At 43.1% G+C, this 9,167-nt stretch overlaps 1 pseudogene; it reads right to left on the reverse strand.

Moving 5' to 3' along the window:
- Positions 1-6,366: 6,366 nt before the first annotated feature.
- LOC131490490 (tetraspanin-17-like) lies at positions 6,367-8,245 on the reverse strand (annotated as a pseudogene).
- Positions 8,246-9,167: the final 922 nt, after the last annotated feature.

Here is a 9,167-nt window from a genome sequence, read left to right on the forward strand (position 1 = left end):
AAGGTTAAGATGACAGCCCATTCTAAATACATGTCCATTTACATTAGCAGCCTTTTCTATGGGTGATTTAAGTGTATATTTGAAACATTCCAACAGAGAAACAAAAAATACATCAAAGGACCAAATAAATCCATACAAGCATGGGGATTTGAGAGTCAGTTTATTTGGACTTCATCTCATTCTTATTTATGCACCATAATCCAAATGATACCATAAAGGAGTCAGTATCCAAAAGGCCTGCTTTCCACAGTCAAAACAGTAAAGATCTCCACTCTCTTTCGGGAATGTTACAGTGGATGCTTTGACTATGTTAGCAAAGAGGTGTAGGGGAGGATGTCGGGACAATAATTTTACCAACATATTTTAAGTGACTCAAATAGGTGTCAAATTCCTGCCTGAACGCTAATTAGGCCTGGATACTAAAAAAAAAACAAGAACAGGTTGAGAGCAGTTTTTATACTACTTGGGTGGTTAGTTGGAATAGCCATGACTGGAATGTCCTGAGCACCCCAACTTGGGTTGATGATGTAATTCAAGTTGAACAATTAGTTTAGATTTTCAGACAGTCAGGCTAGGTCCAGATTCCTTTGTCATAGCCTAACATTCTCTTTTTAATGACTTTTCCCCTTCTTCTCTTACACTCCTTTCTCCCTTGATGGTATCACTACATATGGAAAATTGCGGAGGTTTACTTTATACAACAGAAAAGATTAACACTCACTTTTTTAAAAATCTGGTACATGAATAAAATCCACATAGCAATACATACAATACTCACATACAGAACTCTGGGGCCCTTAACCCTAGTAAGCGCTAAAGAATGTTTTTAAGTGGAGACAAAGAAATGATGGGAATATTTGCCACAGGATGCAGACATCAGTCCCCTGGTGCCATTAGCTCAATAGGAATTAACTATGAACAGGAGAAGTCATTAACTCAATGGTTTTGTTAGGGAGTCTTTGTTTTGCAACCTGGCTGGACTGATTTGTTGGGTTTACCCAAGGAGTACAGAGATAAAATAGGAAGAAGAGAAGAAATGATGTGAGCAAAAAACATACTAAAGTTCAAATGGGTAGAACCCAGAGGAAGGCTATGGAGGTGATGAGCTAGTGGCAGATGTTAAATACTTAACTTTTTTAACTGGCGTTTTAACTAGGGGCATTAGCATTAAAATCAAAGAAGCAAGTTTAAGTACTGGTTCTCTAAGGAAAAAAATCAGAAAGGGGCTCTTTGTCCTTTGTTAACACAAGCACAAACATTTGTACAACAGAGAGAAATGCTCTTCTGTGGTTTTCTCCTTTGCAAGTCAGGGATGACGGGGTAATTTTCAAGCAGAAAAACATAATAATGATTGATCACTGACAAAGTCTTATATTTTATATCACTAGAAGCAGATATTTTATATTTTTGGCCCATTTCTCTACATTATACAGTCACTTCTGCTAGTCATTGAAAGAGTTTCCAACATGTTTTTTGAAACATGTATTCTTTCTAGGTCCAGCAAATGATGGGCTACTACTTTTCCTTAAAGGTTGCCTTTTTTAACTTAAAATGCTTTTATTTAAAAATTACAAATGTTAATTATAAAAATGTAACAATGAACAGGAATATTAAAAAACTGTTTTAATATAAAAAATTTTTAAATAATGTTATTCCCTCCCCTTCTCTTCATACTCATTTTAGTGATCTATTATTGCATAAAAAACTACCCCCCAAACTTAGGAGCCTAAAGCAATAAACATCTATTATCTTTCCAGCTTCTGTGGATCAGAAATCCAGAATAACTTAGTTGGGTGGTTCTTGGCTCAGAGTTTCTCACACATTGCCATGAGGATGCCAGCAAGGATTGTAGTAACCTGAAGGCTTGCCTGGGGTTGAAGGGTCCACTACCTAGGTAGGATCTACTCACACACCTGGCAAATCAGTGCTGGTTGTTGGTGGGTCTCAGTTTGTCAATACCTCACCTTAGAGCTGCTAGGTGTTTCCATTAGGTAGAAGCTAGCTGTGTCAAGGGCAAATGATCCAAAAGACAGAGTAAGGAGGCAGTCAAATGTCTTTTACAACCTAATCTCTGGAATCATACACACTAAATCCGGCCACATTTGAGGGGATGGAAATTGGGCCACACCTTTGTAAAGAGGAATAATGAAGTACTTGTGGACATTGTTTAAAATCACCACAGTGCTACTGATATTTAAAGGTAATCACTATTAATAGATTAATATGTAACTTTCCGGGCCATTTTCTATGTACATATAAGTATATATAATGAACATATAAATTTTTATTCACTAGATATGTTTATATACTTATTTTATAAAACCCAGAAAATTTATGGATATTGTTGGCAAATTATTATTTACTAATATATAAAGGACATAATTTATCCTCATACCCCATAGCTTGTTCTTTTTAATAGCTGCTAGCATTTCATTGGATACTTACAACATAATTTGTATAAGCATTTCCCTAAAGATGTACCTTTCAGGGGTGCCTGTGTGGCTCAATCAATTGGGCGTCAGACTCTTTTATTTTGGCTCAGGTCATGATCCCAGGGTTGTGGGATAGAGCCCCACATTGGGCTCCATACTGATTGTGGAGCCTGCTTAAGATTCTCTCTCTCTCTCTCTCTCTCTCTCTCTCTCTCTCTCTCTGCCCCTCTCCCCAACTTGTGCTCTCTCTATCTAAAAATAAAATAAAGATGTACCTTTGAGTTATCTTTAGTTTTTTGTTACTGTGAATATGTTGCAGTGGACATCCTAGTACATAAAACCTTACCTGCTTATTTAAGTATTTCTGTATGATATATTCTCATAAATGAAATTGTTGCATCAAAATATTTCTGCTTTTACTATTTTGATAGGTTACTATAAAATTGCCCTTAAAAGTATGACATTTATCTAGTCATCATATTGGGTAGGGTAGACTAAATAGAACTAAAAATTTTCCATGGTTTAAAGACAATAAGTTCATGGGGCACTGGGGTGGCTCAGTCGGTTGGGTGTCTGACTTTAGCTCTGGTCATGATCTCACAGTCTGTGGGTTTGAGCCCTGTATTGGGCTCTGCGCTGACGGTGAACCTGCTTCAGATTCTGTCCCTCTCTCTCTAACCCTCTACCTCTTGTGCTCTGTCTGTCTCTCTCTCTCTCTCTCTCAAAAATAAACAAACATTAAAAAAATTTTTTTTTTTTTTAATTTTTTTTTCAACGTTTTTTATTTATTTTTGGGACAGAGAGAGACAGAGCATGAATGGGGGAGGGGCAGAGAGAGAGGGAGACACAGAACCGGAAGCAGGCTCCAGGCTCCGAGCCATCAGCCCAGAGCCTGACGCGGGGCTCGAACTCACGGACCGCGAGATCGTGACCTGGCTGAAGTCGGACGCTTAACCGACTGCGCCACCCAGGCGCCCCAAAAAAAAATTTTTTTAAAAAAAGGACAGTAAGTTTCTTTCTGTTCTGTCACAGTTAAAAGCAGATTTCCCTGTCAATAGTGGTGGGACTAGAGGGATGAGAAGTGTTTTCCCACATAGCCCTTATCTACATAGTTCTTCAGGGATTCAGGATTATAGGGTCTCTGCCATTTGTATAATATCCTAAGGTGACTCTGGTTGTTGCCATCACCATTCTAAGCAATGAGGAGGGAGGAGAGAGCATGAAGGGATAAGCCTGGAAACTTTCATTGGCCAGGCCTAGGAGCAGAAGCATTCATTGCTTCTGCTTGCATTTCATTTAAGAGACCTGTAGAAGATACTGGGAAATATAGTAAAGTTGAGAAACTATATGGCCAGCTACAATTCTCTGCCACAGAGACTTTAAAATATTTAAAGTTGGTATGTCATGGATGTCAAGTAATCAAAATGGTTGCTAATCAAAAACAACCAGAAGAACCCAGCAGTACCTACCAGCTAAACATTAATCCTATTACACTGCCATGAAAAATTGAAAATAAAAATCTCAATAATATTTTTCATGGACTCAAAAGTGTATTTTGTTTGTTTTAATGTTTATTTATTTTTGAGAGAGAGAGAGCACGCACAAGAGAGAGCATGAACAGGGGAGGGGCAGAGAGAGAGAGGGAGAAAGAGAGAATCCCAAGTAGGCTCTAAGCTGTGGGACTCCATCCCAGAAGTGTGAAGTGATCTGAGACAAAATCCAGAGTCAGATGTTTAACCAAATGGGCCACCCAGTCACCCTAAAAGTGTATTTTGTTTTACAATTTAAATGTTTAGCCTCTCCGGGAGCACCTGCATGGCTCAGTCAGTTAAGCTTCCGACTTCAGCTCAGGTTGATCTCACCATTCATGGGTTTGAGCCCTACATCCAGCTCTGTGCTGACAGCTCAGAGCCTGGAGCCTGCTTCGGATTCTGCATCTCTGTCTCTCTACTCCTCCCCCACTCAACTCTCTCTCTCAAAAATAAATAAACATAAAAAAAAAAATGTCTAGCTTACCCAAATGAGAAAATTTTGAAAAGGAAAAATAATGAGGATGTTCTTGTGTTACTAGATATCATAACATGAAGGTATAGTAATTAAGATAATGAAATACAAAGGAATAGATCAATGAGAATTTATAAAGCTACAAATTCTGCCAAACTCTCAACTGTATTAATCATCATTTTTCTGGAGACCACCCTCTCCAAGTCTGCCATCAATCTGCTTCAAGGTAGAGTAATTGCTCTCTAGGTGTCCCCCATGTGGGGGGATTCCCTTTGTGGCTTCTGTTTCCTTCCATGCTATCTTTTTTCTTGGTCTACACACTGATTTTGCTGGAGCCCAGCCGTTAGTGGTTTCCTGAGACAGGGCACCTGGAAGGTGAATCTTTCAAGACCTTCTATGATTAAAGATACTAAAGATACTTTTATTCCTCCTTCAAATTTGATTGACAGTTTAGCTGGAAGTTAACTGATATATTTTTGCTCATATATATATATATATATATAGTCTTCTGGCATCCAGTGTTGCTGTTAAGAGGTTTAGTGCCTCTCCTACCTGTTCCTTTGTGTGTCACCTGGTTTCTCTTTCTTTAAAAAAATTTTTTTTAACATCATTTTTTGAGAGACAGAGAGAAAGTGTGAGTGGGGGAGGGGCAGAGAGAGAGAGAGAGAGAGAGAGAATAGGAAACAGTTTCCAGGCTCCAAGCTGTCAGCTCAGAGCCCGAGGCAGGGCTCGAACCCATGAACCATGATATCATGACCTGAGCCAAAGTCGGATGCTTAACTGACTCAGCCCCCCTAGGCATCCCTGTTTTTTCTTCCTTAAAGCTTTTAGACTCTTTTCTTTTTCCTTGGTGTTCTTGGCCTATGTGCAGATATGCCATACGCATGTCTCTTTTTTTAATCTCTCTTTCCTGTTAATCAGATGATAGACTTCCTAGATTGTTTCTCTAACTTTCTTATCTTCCGTGTTACTTTCCATCAGTACTTTGGAAGAAAGGCTTTCCTCTTGCCATCTGATAAGATATATTAGTTGCTATATATATAGTAGACTCAGGCTTCCTTGATCATTGTCTTCACAGCTTGGTCATCTGCTCAAACCTTGCTTGTTTGTTTTTGGTTTTCAAGGTTTTGTTTATTTTTATTTGAGTAGTAGTTTGTAGCCATCACTGAGAGACAAGGAAGGGAGAGGAAATTCTTGGATCTGTTTTATTCATTTTTTTAAGTTTATTTATTTTGAGAGAGAGAGAGCACGCACGTGGAAGTGTGCAAATAGGGGAGGGGCAGACAGAGAGAATCCCAGGCAGGCTCTGCACTGTCAGCACAGAGCCCGATGAGGGCTGGAGCTCATGAACCAGAAGACCATGGCCTGAGCCAGAGTCTGATGCTTAACGGACTGAGCTACCCAGGCACCCCTCTTGGATCTATTTTAGAATCTGAGACATGAGGCTGAAGTGGGTTCCTGGCAGGGTCAAAGTCACACTAGTAGAGAAGACAGCTCTAAAGCTGGATGAGGGTGTGTTCCAAGCGACAGCAGGCGCCAGGCCTGCCCCGCATAGCCATGCACAGAGAGGTGTGCCCCAGCCTGGCTGGACACCGCAGACCCCTCCCACCCCACTAGTCCACACCCTCTGAGCTGTGCCATTCCTGGTCCCCGGGAGAGCCCACCACACAATAATAGCTGAGATGGTGGCTCCCTGTGCACATTCACATAGACATACCCACCCTCTGTGCACACAGCTCCAGGACAGGCCACACAGGCAGAGGCACACAGCTTTTTCCACGTATGCCCAGCATACCCACACTCAAGCTCCCTATGGAACTCAGGTCCAAGCAGAAACACCTGTGGCCATGCCCATCATGGGCACAGTGTCAGGGAAAGCGGGGGTATCCCTGGGGAGGCCAGGCCAGTGGCCATGGCCACTGTGGCAGCCTCACCAGTTGGCCTCCACTGCCTGATGTCACTCACAAGGCTCTGGGCCAGACCAAAGATCTGGAGGAGGGTGATGCTCACAAAGAGCCCAGCCACGACGATCAGGTTGTTCTGTGGCCGCTTCTCAAATTGGCCGATGCAGCCTTTGGTATGGACGGAGCTCTGCTGCTCCAGCTCCAGTCTGAGCAGTACATCCTAGTCACACTGTACATTGAGGACATCTCCCGCAGAGTCCCTGATGCAGCAGGAGAAGGGCACCTCGCAGCGCTCCTGGCTGGGGTTCAAGTCGGTGCAGTTGAAATAGATATTGAGGTTCCAGTCATTAAGCCCTCGTGCTCCACAGCAAGACCAATATTCCTGAGCAAAGTAAATGAGGTTCTGGAGATCAGTGTTGTCCCGATAGGCCTTGATGTTTTTGTTTCCAAGGAAATCGAGCTGGTCTTGAATTCAGTCCTTGAAAACGAAGACTAGGATCCCTGTTGTCAGCTCCAGGAAAAAGATGGGGCCTAGGAACGCAGAAAAAGTTGAGCAGGAAGGTGTTCTCCCACAGTGCCCGGATGCAGCAGGCACAGCCCACTGCCATGACGCCTCTAATCACTACAAACAGCCACACAGAGTGCAGGCCTCCCAGATCTGTCAGCACCGAGCTTTTGGAGAGAACCCACTTTTCACCCCAGGCCCAGAGGCTGTTGCCTAGAACCAGGGCTTCCAGCACCGGAAGACAATGTTGAAGCCAAACAGGAAGAGCTACCTGTAGCAGCCCATCTCGGGGTCCCGAGAGTACTGGTGCTTGTCAGGCTCGGGAGGCAGCCCACTGCCTGGCCCTCCACAGGTGGCCCTGGATCAGAGTTACCGGGGGCCCAGCGGGGTGGCAGTGGCTTCCGGGCACCAGAAGTACAAAATTCAGATCTGACCTGCCCACGTCTGCTCAATCTTTCAACAAACAAACAAACCAACCAACAACAAAAACGAGAGGGAACTGAACAACAGAGGCCTGAGGAAGTCCACCTGGCAACAAGAGTGTTGCTCCCCATCATTATGGGAACTTAGTCCACTGAAATCTTTGTTTCAATGCTCCTGCCAGTACCATTCAAGTAACTCACTTTCTGTTGGTATCAAATAGATAATTCATTTTCTGTTCACAGTCAACGTTACTTGTACTCATACTCCCTGTTTATTGATGATTTCTACTGCCTAATGGTATCTGTGCACAACTTTCTCATCTCTGGGGTCTTTTAGCTTTTTCTATCATAACAACGGCTTCCTTGTATTTTTCACAAAATGTTTCTGACATAATCTAATAATCTATCTAATCACCATCATTCCTGTTTGGGCAGGTCTTTTCTCAGGCCACTCATCTTCTGGCAAAATCAGCGGTGGACGGGGAGTAGGGGGTGGGTCGGGAGATAACATCAAACAGACTTTGCCTGAGGAACCACACAGGGTTTCTTTTCTGCCAAGTGGGCTTTGGGTACAGCAAGCATTCAGAGGTATGGCTAGCCCTTTATAGTGATTTCAGATAAGATACTGAAACCTTAGGAGCCTCAATGGCCTCTTTGAGAGTGGAAATGATTGGATAGCACTCATCTATTTCATGGGATTGTTATGAAAATGAAATCAAATATTGTAAATTATAAGGCATTGCACAATGTAAACAACTAGCAGAATGCCCGGCATGTAATAGATGTTCCATCAACAGTGTATGAGTGTAACAGGATGCTATAAAGTGCCCAGTACCAAAATGGGCTCTTCAGGCCCACTGCTGAGAACTACAACATTAAGCACTACACAGGTCTTAGTCCAGCATTTTCCGATACGAGGGCTGCCTGCGGGGGCTTGCTGACAATGTCTGTCAGAAGAGCCAGCAAGTCTGCCCTCATTCTTGCCCAGAAGGCCCTGGAGGAAGAAGTGGGGAGTTTTAGGGCATGCCTTTGGGGAACTGCAGAGTTCTTGAGGAAAGGCTATTCCTTCTTCTTGCCAACCCGGTACAAAGGAGCAAAGGTAATTCCTCTTCTTTTTTTTTTTTTTTAATTTTTTTTTTCAACGTTTTTTATTTATTTTTGGGACAGAGAGAGACAGAGCATGAACGGGGGAGGGGCAGAGAGAGAGGGAGACACAGAATCGGAAACAGGCTCCAGGCTCCGAGCCATCAGCCCAGAGCCTGACGCGGGGCTCGAACTCACGGACCGCGAGATCGTGACCTGGCTGAAGTCGGACGCTTAACCGACTGCGCCACCCAGGCGCCCCAGTAATTCCTCTTCTTGAAGCATAGGGAGGGAAGCTCCTGCGTGTGTGCGTGTGTGTGCATAACCACATCCACTCCTGCTCTGCTGAGTCAGGGGTGTATGAGAGTCTCCAGTGTGAAGCTGCCAGTGCCGGAACTAGCAGAGATCCTGCTGACATCCCGTGCGGAGAAAGGGGTGGGAGAGGGATGATGGAGCTGGGAAAGAACAGATGGTCTTTAAAATTTTTTTTTAATGTTTATTTATTTTTGAGAGAGGGAGACAGAGCATGAGCAGAGGAGGAGCAGAAAGAGAGGGAGAGAGACAGAGAGAAAGAGAGACAGAATCGGAAGCAGGCACAGGCTCTGAGCTGCCAGCACAAAGCCCGACAAGGGGCTCGAACCCATGAACTGTGAGATCATGACCTGAGCCGAAGTTGGATGCTTAACTGACTGAGCCAGCCAGGCACTCCAAGAATAGATGGTCTTTTTAAAAAGAAGTTTCTCCTAAAGCTACAATTTTTAATTAAAAAGATTAATTTTTTTCCTTTTTAAAATGCCCTTTTTGTAGTAAAATATAG

The sequence above is a fragment of the Neofelis nebulosa genome, chromosome 2 (genome assembly GCF_028018385.1).
Source record: "Neofelis nebulosa isolate mNeoNeb1 chromosome 2, mNeoNeb1.pri, whole genome shotgun sequence".
Lineage (NCBI taxonomy): Eukaryota > Metazoa > Chordata > Mammalia > Carnivora > Felidae > Neofelis > Neofelis nebulosa.